Raw genomic sequence first — 13,707 nt, forward strand, 5'->3', positions numbered from 1 at the left:
GCTTTTTTATGTTTTTATTTATTTAAATAGAAGCATGGTAAAATATAGAGATTTTAATTTCAAAATATGAATTAATTTATACATTAATTAAAATTGTTCATTATTTTCTCATAAAAATTATTCTCTGTTCACTAATTAAAAAATTGTTCACTATTTTCTCATAAAACACCAAGTGAAATCGTGTTTTCTAAATTTAAATGTCAATCTGAATGCCTTTTCATGTTTGAATTTCACAATAATCGAATCTATTTTTCTGCATTGATAAAATCTATTTCTACATTAATAAAATTTGCTCTCTGCATATCATGTATACTGTATATTCAAATCTGCTTACTACATTCATAAAATTTGTTTTCTGCAATAATTAAAACTATTCATTCTTTTCTCATAAAAATTGTTCACTGTTTTCTGCATAAACTGTTTCTAGCATTCTGCATAAAATTATTTCTGTTCAGCATTATTTAAAAAAATTGTTCTCTCTCTTTTCTGTATAAATTATTCTCTGTTCACTCATAAATTGTTCACTATCACATAGATAGAATCATGGTAGAATTTGTAAAGTTTTTGAATTCTAGTTACCCTAATCATCATGGCTACTCTTATACCACTACTCAGCAAGAGCACAAAGGTGTACAGAAAAAAGTTTGTTTTATTATATATGCTTTAAATTTTAAAGATGATTTTCTTATAAAACATTTTAAAAGGATTTTACAAAAAAACATTGACAGAAAGGTTTTGAAATTACATCTTGTTAACACCAGTTTATTTATTGCAGTATCTGGTTGTCAACTCCCTAACAAGGAGGTTGGAGATTCAAGCTCCACAAAGACAGAATCATAGTCTCCTAAAAGCTATCTTATGGGAACAAGCTTTTCAAAGCTCCACCCTAAGATTTATAAAAAACAAGACTTGCTATTAGAACCTTACCCCCTGAAATCCCACAAAATATACTAACACATAAAGCCATAACAAGTTCTTATGGTAGATGGATGTACATTTTCAAAGTATTAGTCTCTACAGCATTTATCAGAACAGAAGACATGACAGACAACATATGGCTATCTCATAAAGCTATACGGTATGAAAGTTTTGGAGAAGCAGACAGAGTTTATGAAGGAACAAAAGACAGATACAATCCCTATCTGGGATTACTTATCAATACAGAGATAGAAGATCTAGTAATTTGTGATACCTTATGGTTATCAAAAATGCTAGAAGCATGGTTTATCAACAAATTAATCATTACTTCTGGAATTCAAATTAGTTTATTTCCCAAAGGCATCCAAGAAGTAGCCGCACAGATTGGAGAACTTAATTATATGAAGATCACTATCTGGAGTACTCTTCCAGCTTGGGATAGTAGTTAACCTTATTTTGAATATATTTATTTTTCTACTTACTCTCTTTATGCAAAATGCTAAAAATAGTTTATGCAAAAAATAGTGAACAATTTTTATGAGAAAACAGTGAACAGTTTTAATTAATGCAGAAAACAGATTTTATGAATGCAGTAAGCAGATATGAATATATAGTAAACATGATGTAACACCAACTATAACATGAGTAGTTTTTCGAAGACACGTCACCAGCCTGCTGCTATAGCACCAACTGTAGTTATACGAACCACATGCACCAACATCTTTCTCAAGTTGACGAGTAAGGCGCGTACTAGGATACGCACATCGATTGGTTAGTCACGTACTGGGAGTCGTGCATTGAAAATGAGAAATTGTCACTACAGAACAAGTCCAATTGTGTATTGGGGTAAGGGTTCAACTGTAAGTTGGTATAAGGTACTGGGATTCCTTTACTTCTAACCGCTTGTTGTGATAATAATAGATTCTCGAGAGTGGTGACCTTAAATTCACCCGGTGGGGCTTTGCCTCGGTGGTTTTTCCCATTTGATTGGATATGTGAACCATTTCGAATCAGCTTACTGCATTCATAAAATTTGTTTTCAACATTAACTAAAACTGTTCATTATTTTTTCATAAAAAATTTTCACTGTTTTCTACATACGAAATCATGAAAATTCAATGGAAAGTTGTGTATATGTACAAATATTCTGGACTTGTTGAGAAATTTGATTTTGTTGAAAGTACAAAATCGTGAAAATTCAACAGAAAATTGTGTACATTTGACATACAGATCGTTCAAATTTATAAAAAGCAAAATTTTTAGGAGGTGTTTTATGAGAAAACAGTGAACAATTTTTTAAATAGTGAACAGAAAATAATTTATGCAGAAAAGAGAGTGAACAATTTTTTAAATAATGCTAAACAGAAAATAATTTTATGCAAAATCCTAGAAATAGTTTATGCAGAAAACAGTGAACAATTTTTATGAGAAAACAATGAATAGTTTTAATTAATGCAGAAAATAGATTTTATAAGAAAACAGTGAACAATTTATGCAGTGAACAGAGAATAATTTATGCAGAAAAGAGAATGAACAATTTTTTAAATAATGCTGAACATAAAATAATTTTATGCAGAATGTTAGAAATATTTTATGTAGAAAACAGTGAACAATTTTCATGAGAAAACAGTGAACAGTTTTAATTAATGCAGAAAACAAATTTTATGAATGTAGTAAGCAGATTCGAATATATACTAAACATGATGTGCAGAGAGCAAATTTTATTAATGTAGAAATAGATTTTATCAATGCAGAAAAGTAGATTCGATTATTGTGAAATTCAAACATGAAAAAGCATTCAAATTGTCGTTTAAATTTAGAAAACACGATTTCACTAGGTGTTTTATGAGAAAACTGTAAGTGCACAATTGCACCTGGACCCAAAGACAATCACAGGCTCAGGCCCAATGAACCTTAAACAATGAAATTTGTAGAGTGTGGGCTTGAAATCTAGATTAGAAGTACTGAGAACTTAATAACAGGCTAAGATTTGCAAACACTTATAAATAACAAATGATAATTGTAAATAGACCTCCTCGGACGTGAGACGAGGACTACTTCTGTATTATTTCTCTTTCTTTTTCAAAGGTTACAATTCTTCCTCCCCCTCTCTTTAGTTACAGACACCCCCTTAAATACTTCATTTTCTGATACTTTATCCACGTGTTTGCTCAAACCCCCTCCCCCCGAGATATTTCTTCCCTTAGTGCCTTTGAATAGTGACCAAAAGTTTCAGCCTTACTGTTCAGGGGTCACTTCCCCATTAATGCGGCCAGGGAGGTAGGTGCAGAGTCTTTAATGTGGAGGTGGCAGCCTTTGCTCTTGGTGTTTCTCAAACACCGGTGTATCTAGAAGGTTCAGGGTTTCCCCCTTTTAACCAACAGTCTTTCCAGAATTCTGTCTTGGCCTTCGTACTGAATTTACGAGTTTTCTTGGGTCTGTCGGAGGAGAAACTCACCCTAGGATGTGTCCTCGGACCCTCGGCGTATGGGCCGATCCGCAGTACTAACAAGTTCTTAGCCCAAGAACAGATTGGCCCTCTTTGCTAGAGCCCAAGGGCCCAAATGCCCACTTGGGTCCTTTTACACCCCACAATAGCCCCTCAAAACTCTATTTTTCAGCATCCGAGGAGAAAAAATAGGGTTTTGATCCAACAAGAACTCATCCCAAACTTTTTGTAAATAACTACGCGTGTGGAGATCGTTCCGTATTCCAGAGGATGCCACTTGGCGGTTTTATTTTCAAAAACGCGCGCATTTATTACCGTAAGTTACACCCCTATCTCCCACGTTCAACGGTGAGATGAGCATCCAACGGCCCTTGTTTCCCCCTGAAAATTTGGGCGAGACGAATACAATTTCAAGGCCGCTTTCCCGCACATCGTGACGCTTTGGGAACCTGCGCCTTCATTTATTTCTTCAGAAGCTAATCCCATCAAAACATCAGTAATCACCTTTTCTGCGCAGAAATCCGTGGAAATTCGCATAACTTCAGATCTGTAAGTGCTTATTCTTTTTCCTTAACCCATTCTCCTCGGATCCTGTCCTCGGCTCCACTTTTAACCGTTCTCCCTCTTAGAACTTAGTCTTTCGTTCCTTTCTAATGGGAAAATTTAAGTGTCTAGTTGATACCGCCACTGGGATGGAAGGTTTTAGAGCTAAGTATCACATTCCCAGTGACGTAGGTTTAAAATACTGCCCTGCGGAAGCCGTGGCCGGTTCTAAGAAAACCGGAGAGGTCATCATCCCGATGGTCGCCTTCGTAGAAGGTGGGATGACCCTCCCAATGAAACCCGTAACTAGGGAATACCTCCGCAACCATCGGTTGTGTCCCGACCAGTGTGCTCCCAATGTCTTTAGAGTTCTAGGAAGCGTCGACGCTCTAAACGAGCAGATGGGTCTGAACCTTACCTGGCACGACATCGTTTTTATGTACGAGTGCCATAAACTTACCAATGTAGGTTATTACATCAAATCCCGCTCTAGCGTAGTTAGGTTAATCTCCCGTCTGCCCAAGTCCAATAAAGGCATGAAGGACGACTACCTCATTGTCTCAAGCAATTGGCACGACGGCCCCCACTGCCCAGTTGAGTGGGGAGATCCAGGTGCGACCTAGGATCTAACTTACCACCCCATAAATCCATATAAGCATCTTAGAATGTCATTTGCATTTATAAACTGTTTGATTTTGATTTACCACATGTCTTAAAAGTCTAATCATGTTCGTCTGTCCTTGGTGTCTTTCTTTACAGATAAACAACTTGTGCGCCCCCGCTTGAGTCACTGTAACGTCGCGGACCTGAACCGAGTGCTACGCTCAGAGGTGTTCGTGAGCGAAGACTTGCAACTCAGAGCGGCCCACCTGATACTAGGCTACAATCCGATATCCTCGGACTTCCAGGAGATAAAGAACGCCATCATCGCGGGGGATAGAAGGCGTAAGAGAATACACGTAGCAAGACCGCGATTTCTTGCCGATGACGACATCCCCGATGACCCCAACACCATTCTGTACAGTCGTCCAATTGCGGCGATCCCGCTCTCAACACACTCCCAAGCGACTGCTGTCCCGGAGGAGCAAGTGTCCTCTTCGCACACATTAGACGACGAAATAGATAAGTTCCAGCTCGAGGACCTTGAAAGACCCCGAGGAAACCAATTCGTCGTACTTTCTGACGAGGAAGAAGAGCCCATCAAGGCCTCTGGAATTGCAGGGTTCATTGTTACCCACCCCGAAGACGACTCCGAGGAGGATATGGACAAATTTTAAGGCTTTCTAACCAAGAAAGGCGAAAAAGTTGCCCAGAAGAGGGCAGGAGGGTCCCAAACTCTTCCATCTTTGCCACCTCCCCCTCCTTCAGCCGAACCCAAGCTTCCAGCTGAGGAGTCGAAAAAGAAAAGAAAGGGGGAGGCCGAGGATACTGCTGGCGAAAAACAAAAAAGGCCACGACAACAGCCGCAGCCAGCTCAGTAGCAGAAGCTGGACAAGGGCAAAGGTCGGGCTCGCTCAGTCGAGAGTGGGGAGATCAGAGATATGGCCGAAGTGCGACGAGCACTGGCTACCTGGTCTCCTGACCTAAGACTGGACGGTGCACCAATTTCTTGCCAGTCTAGTATTAGGGCAATCCAACAAGGCCACGCCCACCACCTGGCCGATGCGTTGGAGTGCCCCCTTCTACTACCCAAGGACATGGAAACCTTGGAGAGAATGAGCCAACCTCAACTGTTTCTGTCTTTAAAGAGGGAACTGGCCCTTGTAAGTTTTAACTTTTTATGTACATTTCATTTTTCATAATATCGAATGATTAATGAGTGTTCTGCTATATCTAATTCTCTGACACTTTATGGTAGGCCATTCAAGAAGTTTTTGTAGCCGAGAAGTTTATAGAGGACTCTCGGAAGAAGGCCAGAGTGGAGGCTGACATTCGAATGGAGACTAAGAAGTCCCTAGGCCAGGCCCTCGCAGAAAATGAAAAACTCGTCTCTCAGGTGGCTGATCTCAAAAGAGAAAGAGATGGTGCCGAGGCCAGCCTGAAGATTATGAAGACCCAAATAGAAGGGCAGCGTGAGCTTCTCCACCAAAAGGATGACGAGCTCTTCCAAGCCCAGAAGGAGCGCTCGGATTTGGAGAAGGACCTTACGCGAATGAAGGAGGAAGCCGGCGCATTCAAACGCTCTCTGGAGGCCGCCAAGCAGGCGAGTTATGAGGAAGGGGTAGCTGCAACAGAAGAGCAGCTGACAGAGGCTTTTGCGGCCTTGTGCCGGGAGTACTGTCAGCAAGTCTGGGGGGAAGCTCTAAACGTGGCAGGGGTTCCTTCAGCCTCGGAGCTGAGGAAGTCCGAGAACGTTTGGCTTCCCCTGGATATACAGGAGATAGAAGAGGCTCTTGCTGTTGCTCCTGCCCCTGAGGCAGCTCTTCCTGCTCTTCCTCCTATGGTACCGAAGCTCGTTCCAGATCCTACAGAACCTTCAGGTTCCAACAAAGAGAAGGAAGGGGGCGGGGATGCCGAGAAGGGCTTGAGCCAGAATGTGGAGCCCAATGTCCCTCCAACAAATGCAGCAGACAAAGGGAAGCAAGTTCTGTCTTCCTTTGAGTTGGAGCTAAGAAACACCGAGGCAACCAGCACTTCTCAGCAAGACCCCCCCAAGAGTTTAGGGACCAGCCTAGGACTTCTCTTTCTTTGTAATCAGAACTTAGCATGTAATGTATGCCAGAATAATTAATGAAAGACAATTTTTGTATGACTTTCACTCATGTTGTATTGGTTTTACTTTATTCTTTTTGTACTTGTCGTAAAAGTTCTCATTAATACATAGTTAAAGGAAGAACAGAACAAACAAATCTAACTCTAGGAATTGCACAATTACAACCTCCAAACAACCATGCGCATATTTGCTTCGCAAAGTAGAACATTTAAAAACCTGGCAGAGATTAACTTAGTTGGATATTAAACAATGCCCTAGTTATAAAAAAAAAACTCATATGATGATTAAACTTTTGTAATTTGAAGTATTACTTTCAGTAGGATGTAAGGTCCGAGGGCTATTCCTTACAAAAATTTGTTCAACACTTAAAGATATAGAACTTTAAGATCTAAGTTAATGAATGGTAAGATACTGATTTCCACAAAGCATGTGATAAGAATAAGAACAAGAACAGTGACTAAGATATCAATTTCCACAAGGTTTGTGGTCCGAGGACCACACTTAACCAAGTTTCTGTTTGACATTTAAGAATAGTAACTTCAAATGTTAATTTTCCTAAAGTAGAAGGTCCGAGGACCCGGCATAACTTAGGTTCTGTTTAATAAATGATAAGATATCAGTTCCACAAGGTTTGTGGTCCGAGGACCATACTTAACCAAGTTTCTGTTTGACACTTAAGAATAGTAACTTCAAATGTTAATTTTTCCAAAGTAGAAGGTCCGAGGACCCGACATAACTAAGGTTCTGTTTAACAAATGATAAGATATCAATTTTCACAAGGTTTGTGGTCCGAGTACCATACTTAACCAAGTTTCTGTTTGACACTTAAGAATAGTAACTTCAAATGTTAATTTCTCAAAGTAGAAGGTCTGAGGACCCGACATAACTAAGGTTCTGTTTAACAAATGATAAGATATCAATTTCCACAAGGTTTGTGGTCCGAGGACCATACTTAACCGAGTTTCTGTTTGACACTTAAGAATAGTAACTTCAAATGTTAATTTTTCCAAAGTAGAAGGTCCGAGGACCCGGCATAACTAAGGTTCTGTTTAACAAATGATAAGATATCAATTGTTAGGATTAGTGCCCTTAAATCCTATTGTATGATGCTATGTATGATATTATGTATGACATTATGTATGACATGATGTATGACTTTATATTGTGATTGATAAAGTTATTTTATTATTATCTAAAATAATTGTAACGTGAATATGGGACATTATCATATAGTCCATAAGATGCATTGTATGTGATTTATGTGAAAAGTCACAGAAGATGTAAATCACAAGTTCTTTGTAAACTCAGAATTAATAGTTCGTAGTCGGTGATGAAATTGGGCATTTCATCTGCAAAGACTCTAACGTGTCAACTAAGATGATTTGTCTTGATCATGGAAGTGGAAGCTTCTAGTTGATATGTTTTAAGAGTTAAAACATATTGAACAGGACCGCTGTGAGATTTATTATTCTTCTAACGACTGTCAAATGAATAATAAATCTCACGACTTCTATTTGCATGAACTCTTAATCCTGAGAGAATAATGGACCTGATCATGAAGTGTAGGTTGCTTTGATATATCAGGAGTGAGATCTGAAGTGACGGTCAAAACCTCAGTATGTTGGGCAGCCACATTTAGTGTTAATGGAACATATATTCTCAAGATGGAATTCATAGTCTCTTGATAGAGATATAAAATATTCCCTTGAGATAAGTTTAATGGTTTCAGTTATTCAGAGAGTTAGGCCTAACCACTTTAGTAAGAAATTACTAAAGTATATATTTATGAAATTGGATTTCATAAATATATAATGAATAACTTTAAAGAATTAAACTGGGTACTCAAGGATAAGATGTAGTAATTTACAAAGTGGCAGTCTACGTTTATGACTTTGTGTTACTACGAATATTTTATGAAGGGGTTACGTATATAATAAAGTCTTGGGATATAATTTATTAATAAGGCTTAGAGTGCAATTATATTTATATAGTGGTATTAAATATAATTAATGGTAACTTTGGACTTGTCAAGAGTTGACGGAAAAGCCCAAGGTCCATTGGAGCTAGTGTCTTATTGGTCCCTTTTGGTCTCACTCCAAGCCACACACTAAAGCCCAATTGGAAAGGCCCAATAGGCCAGCCCAATTAGATAATTAGTTAGTTATAAAGGGAGAAACATACAGAATTTTTATAAGAAGAGATTAGAAAAGAAAAAGAAACGGTGTGTGAGAGAGTGTGAGACACACTTTCATTCTCCCTTTGAAAAACTGATTGAGAGACCACACATCTTGGGCGTAAAGTGGAATTGGAGTGAAGATTAAAAGTGTTCCCAAGTGCTTCTAATCTTTGTTTTGAATTTCTCCACACCAAGGTACGCTATCTTGTTCTTAAATTCTGAAATTTACATTGTGCACGTTATCAATCATGAATGAAATAGACCCTAGTTCGTCGCTTCCGCTGTGGGTTTTGTATGAGATACAAAACCAGAATTTTTCCTTCATCAATTTCCACAAGGTTTGTGGTCCGAGGACCATACTTAACCTAGTTTCTGTTTGGTACTTAAGAATAGTAATTTCAAATGTTAATTTTCCCAAAGTAGGAGGTCCGAGGACCCGGCATAACTAAGGTTCTGTTTAACAAATGATAAGATATCAATTTCCACAAGGTTTGTGGTCCGAGGACCATACTTAACCGAGTTTCTGTTTGATACTTAAGAATAGTAATTTCAAATGTTAATTTTCCCAAAGTAGGAGGTCCGAGGACCCGGCATAACTAAGGTTCTGTTTAACAAATGATAAGACATCAATTTTCACAAGGTTTGTGGTCCGAGGACCATACTTAACCAAGTTTCTGTTTGATACCTAAGAATAGTAACGGTAAGCCCCGAAGTATTTATAACTTTGAATTGGTAACTAACAAAAGCACATTTTATTAATAATAATACATTTGAAGGTTATTTACATTCCAGGGGCGTGGTACAATTCTTTCATCTAGATCAGCTAAGCGATACGACCCTATGCCAGCTACTGAAACAATGCGATAGGGACCTTCCCAGTTCGGTCCTAGTTTACCCCAAGCCGGGTTCTTAGCGGTGCCCACAACTTTTCTTAGTACATGATCCCTAGGTGCAAGTGGCCTTAGCCTCACGTGGGCATCATATCTCCGTTTAAGCTTCTGTTGATAATAAGCCATTTGAACCATAGCGGCCTCGCGCCGTTCTTCAATTAAATCAAGACCTCTTTCCAGGAGGCCATCATTATTCTTCGGGCTAAAAGAACTCGTCTTCAGGGTAGGAAAACCTGATCCCAGAGGTATCACCGCCTCGGCTCCATAAGTCATAGAGAATGGCGTTTCTCCCGTGGACCTACGCGGTGTAGTCCGATACGTCCACAGAACATGTGGGAGTTCTTCTACCCACCTGTCTCTCGCATCGTCCAACCTTTTCTTGAGCCCACTGACTATGACCTTGTTAACGGCCTCAGCTTGCCCATTTCCCTGAGGATAATCTGGGGTGGAATACCTATTTATGATGCCCATATCATCACCTAAAAGCCTTGCTGTCGAATTGAACGCCGTTGTCTGAAATAAGCGTATGTGGTATTCCGAATCTAGTGACAATGTTTTTCCAAACAAACTTTTTGGAATCAACGTCTCTGATATTTGCTAAGGGCTCAGCCTCAACCCATTTAGTGAAGTAGTCCGTCCCCACGAGCAGCCATCTTTTGTTTCCTGCAGCCCTCGGAAATGGCCCTACGATGTCCAATCCCCATTGTGCAAAAGGCCAGGGACTGGAGAGAGGATTTAGAACCCTTCCAGGTTGATGAATATTAGGGGCGAACCTCTGGCATTGATCACATTTTCGAGCATAATCCTGAGCCTCCCTCTGCATATTGGGCCACCAATAACCCTAAGTCAAAGCTCTGTGGGCTAAGGATCTTCCCCCGGTGTGGCTCCTACAAATCCATTCATGCAGTTCTTCCAGAAGTGCTTCCGTTGATTCGGGGTGCACACACAACAAGTACGGTCCTGAGAAGGATCGTTTATACAGTTTTCGGACCTCGGACAACCAGAAACGTGGCGCCTTTCGACGTATCTTATCTACTTCAGACTTGTCCTCGGGAAGGATGTCGTTCTTAAGAAAAGATATAACCGGGTCAATCCAACTAGGTCCAGGCCTTATTAGATGAATACAAGCTGCGTTGACAATGGTAAGAGTTGGTTCTAGTAAATCCTCCACGAGGATAATCCTAGGCAAACCCTGAGCCGAAGACGTTGCTAACGTAGCTAAAGAATCTACATGGGTGTTTCCACTCCTAAAAATGTGAGCTAAGACGAAGGAGTCAAATTCAGCTTGCTGACGCTTGACCTGGGCCAAATACTCCTGCATTCTTGGGTCCCTAGCCTCCATGGTCCCGGTGACCTAGCCGACCACTAGCTGAGAGTCCAAGAACGCATGGACTTCCTTTCCACCCATCCTATGTACCATGTTCATGCCCACCAGGACTGCTTCGTACTCGGCTTCATTATTGGTAGCCGAGAATGACATCCTTAGAGATTTTTCGAAGACAATTCCCTCAGGGGATACCAGGACAAGTCCGACACCAGACCCTCTCTGATTAGCTGCCCCATCCACATACATTTTCCAAGTCGGAGGTGCTGCGGCTATGATCACACCAACTAATTTTTCATCCATGTGTGCTTCTTTCATAGTTTCTTCTAGCAATGGCTCGGTAAACTCTGCCACCAAGTCAGCAAGGACCTGGCCCTTCACTGAGGTGCGAGGCCTGTATTTAACGTCAAAGGCTCCCAAAATGGTTCCCCACTTTGCCACCCTACCAGAGTAATCGGCGCTGCGTAACACCGCCTTGAGAGGCAATTGGGTCAGAACCAACACAGTGTGAGGCTGGAAATAATGAGGAAGCTTCCGCGTGGCATGAACTATGGCCAGAAGTGCTTTTTCCAAGAGTAGATAGCGCACCTCGGCCTCATTCAAAGATTTACTAACGTAGTAGACCGATCTTTGCACCCCGTTTTCATCCCTTATGAGGACCAGGCTGACCGCGTGGACGGCCACTGCCAGATAAGCAAACAAGACCTCATCCGCCTCGGGGCGAGACAAAATGGGTGGCCGAGAAAGATATTGCTTAAGCTGTTGGAAGGCTAACACGCAGTCCTCTGTCCATTGAAACCCCTTCCATTTATTCAACAACTGGAAGAAAGGGCGGCACCGGTCGGCTGATCGAGAGATAAATCTGCTCAGTGCGGCAATCATGCCGGTCAATTTCTGGATTTTTTTTGGGTTCCGAGGCGGCTGCAAATCTTGAATAGCCTTGACTTGTGATGGGTTTACCTCTATGCCCCTATGAGTAATCATGTATCCCAAGAACTTTCCAGACCCCACGCCAAAAGAGCATTTTGAGGCGTTAAGGCGCAACTTGTATTCTCTTAGCACCTGGAAGGTGTCGGCCAGATCTTTCACGTGTGAAGGTATTGTTTTACTCTTCACCACCATATCATCCACATACACCTCAATGGTCTTCCCTAATTGCTGTTCGAACATTCTGGTCATCATTCTTTGGTAGGTAGCCCCAGCATTCTTCAACCTGAACGGCATGACCTTATAGTGGTAGTTCCCTGTTGGAGTAATAAAAGCAGTCTTCTCTTGGTCCTCCAATGCCAATGGAATCTGATGGTAACCTTGGAAGGCATCCAAAAAACTCATACGTGGATGTCCGACAGTGGCGTCCACAAGCTGATCAATACGCGGCATTGGGAACGAATCCTTGGGGCAGGCCTTGTTCAAATCCGTGAAGTCCACACATACTCTCCACGTTCCATTCTTCTTTTTGACCACAACCGTATGCGCCAACCACTCGGGGTAGAAAACTTCTTTAATAGCCCCAGCCCTCTTGAGTTTGAGCACCTCCTCCTTGATAGCCTCGGAATGTTCCTTGGAAGAACGCCGAGGTGGCTGCCTTCTCGGAACAATGGCGGGGTTGACATTTAAATGATGACAAATGAAGCTCGGATCTACGCCTAGAGCCTCATAAGGATCCCACGCAAAAACATCAATATTGCCTTTAAGAAATTCCAACAACTCCATCTTCTCCTGGTGCGGCAAACGTATACCTACTTGGAAGAACCTCTCTGGGTCATCCGCTATCAAAAACTTCTCTAACTCCTCACAAACAGCCTCCTCTCCTGTCACCACTCTAGGTGCATCTGGAGCAGTTAATTGCTATGAGTTTTGGACGAACAAAGCCGATGACTCGGCTTCGGTCTGATGAAGCACTGCGGCCGATATGCATTGCCTGGCCACCAACTGGCTACTGAGGATCTCTTCAACGTATTCTCCAGAGGGGAACTTAACCTTAACATGCAAGGTAGAGGAGACGGCTCCCAGAGCGTGCAGCCATGGCCTGGCGAGGATGGCTGTATATAGGGAGTACGCGTCAACCACAATGAAATCCACCTCAACCGTTTCTGAGCCGGATTGAACGGGCAAACGAATTTGTCCCTTCGGCACAACGGCCTTTCCTTCAAAGCTTATGAGTGGCAAGTCATAAGGTGTAAGATCATCATGGGGTTGAATGGTACCAACCTTATCCTCCTCCGAAAATCCCAAGACAGGTAAATCCACCTTCAACCTCTTCGACCTGGAGCCTGTCTCTTCGACCTGAGAATGGGAAACCGCCATCACCCTAGTGGGACCTGAGCCGGTCCTACCAGGTGCAGCAAAGATAACGTTAATTATTCCCAATGCCGGCCGAGATGGATTATTCTTCTGATTGTTTGAGCCAGATTGACTGCCCTGCCCATTAGGTTGACACAGGTACTACTTCAGTTTTCCTTCACTGACAAGCTGCTCCAAGTGGTTCCAAAGGGTCCGACAGTTCTCAGTAGTGTGGCCCACGTCTTGATGGTACTGACAAAAGAGGTTCTGATTCCTCTTCACAGGGTCTCCTGCCATCTTACTAGGCCACCTGAAGAAGGGCTCCTTACAAACTTTCTCCAGTAATTGGTGTACTGGTTCTCGGAATACAGTGTTCACGACCTGAGGTGCTGCCGAGCCGGACTGACCGAC

The sequence above is a fragment of the Castanea sativa genome, chromosome 10 (genome assembly GCF_040712315.1).
Source record: "Castanea sativa cultivar Marrone di Chiusa Pesio chromosome 10, ASM4071231v1".
NCBI classification, from domain to species: domain Eukaryota; kingdom Viridiplantae; phylum Streptophyta; class Magnoliopsida; order Fagales; family Fagaceae; genus Castanea; species Castanea sativa.